Source organism: Plasmopara halstedii, assembly GCF_900000015.1.
Source record: "Plasmopara halstedii genome assembly, contig: Scaffold_816, whole genome shotgun sequence".
Classification (NCBI taxonomy): Eukaryota; Oomycota; class Peronosporomycetes; order Peronosporales; family Peronosporaceae; genus Plasmopara; species Plasmopara halstedii.
Window position 1 is genome coordinate 1,970,101 of NW_020187732.1, and position 1,943 is coordinate 1,972,043.

Below are 1,943 nucleotides of genomic sequence, written 5' to 3' on the forward strand. Positions count from 1 at the left end.
TGGGCTTATCAGTCCTCACGTCAAGCTGACGATGCCATCCCATGGTTCAGGACTTGGTGGGAGACATAGCCGAGCGGCTAGCTGATGTTCGTAAAGAAGTCAATGTTTTCCTGTCTACCCAACTGAGTGTCTTCCGACACGTTCGCGATGCGATAGCTGAGAACCAAGACATGCAGAAAAAATATGCAGATAGAAGAGGTAGCGACATGCTCAAAACGTTATGGTCGGAGGCCTGCTTTTATTACAAACTAAAAACCTTTCTACCTGTGCAATTGCTGCTGTCTTTTAGACGCAGCTCCGTCCACGGTTTATCGGAATTTTCAAGGTTGTAGCCAAGCGAGGCCTTGCGTATGCGCTAAACGTTTCGAAAGGAATGGGCACCCATCCGGTGTTTTATGTGGGCTTGCTCAAGTCGTTCCTGGATCCGGCGCACGTGATGCTAAAGCGTTGGCACCGGAGGGGAGCCTAGAGGCGGTCGGCCAACCAGAAGCTAAACCAGCAACCGGTTTGAGCACGGTGTGCAAATTTCTCCGTTTCCAACGGCGCCAGGAGCTCCACCTTCGCATGATGCAGCGCATTCGTCTGCTCAACGGCTAGGAGCCGCTCCGACAGAGCGTGATACTCCTCAACGTGAGGCATCCGGTGCACAACGTGCACCATGCTCTCTATCACTTCCGAGCAGCAAATGCGACCCGAGCATATTCAGCAGAGTCCCGATCGTGACGGAACTCGTCCTCAAGAGCTCGAAGATTATCCCAAGTCACCGGACGGGGCTGACCCAGTCGTCATTGTCCTCTTCTAGAAGAGAATGGTGGTGCTCACTATCACATAGAGCGTCTTCTGGATCGACGTCGTCGCCATGGTCAAACCCAGTATCTTATGGGGTGCGGAAATTCCCCGAATTCGAGAACTCGGGGGTGGGGGGTTGAAGTGCAACTTCGGCAAAATTGACCAGATGTCTTGAATGCTTAAGATCAGAGGGAACATGTCATTCTGCATCGTCTCTGGCGAAACCGCTGCATATGATGAAGAGCTCTCTGATGCGATGGGTGCAGCGGCACCGAAGATTATCCTCGCTGCACAACTTACAGTTGAGCCAGAAATAGGTGGACGCTAAAACGCCATCATTGGTTTGAGTTTGGCAAACTCAAGGCGCTTCGCTGACTTCCATCGGAATGTCGTCCTGTGACGTATGGATTGATCCATCACGCCCCCGCGAGCTTCGTGGTCTTCAATCGGGTGAGTCTGCGACCGCAACAGCTCAAGGCCACACCTTAAGCTCAGCTCATGCGATCACCACAGGACAGGAGCGCCTCCTCATTGAGCAAAAGGTCGAGTGCGGTACATATCCACCGGAAATTCTCGGGAAGCCGATTAGCGAGCTCGGGAAGCATTTCGCTCATCAGGCTCAACTTATGTAGTGACCGGGGGCCCGACCACGTAATCGCTTAACGATCAAGTGATCGTCACCGGAAATTCTCGGGAAGCCGATTAGCGAGCTCGGGAAGCATTTCGTTCATCAAGCTCAACTTATGTAGTGACAGGGGGCCCGACCACGTAATCGCTTAACGATCGAGTGATCGTGTCCTTCGCTTCTGCAGCGGGGTCCGCCGAGTGGAAGCGGTATTCTTCACGAGGGTCAAGGACCGACCGTGGATGCGCGCGCATGAGAGCCGCCCTGCGGATAGCATCCTGTTGTTGCATCTGGGCCTCGTCGAGGTGATTGGTAATGATACTACTTTCCCCAGAAGTCGAGAGTTTGGAAAACAGACGCGGCGTCCGCAAGGCTCTAGCAGAGTTCACGTCACGCTGCTGAGCAACCTCGTTTTTCTCTTCTTCCCATCCTGTGAAAGGAGTATTCGATTCCTTGTCGGCATCCTCCAAATCCTCGACGAGGTAATCCATCGCCCGTGGCGGGCGCGGTGCGCGGTCGGGAGTAGACA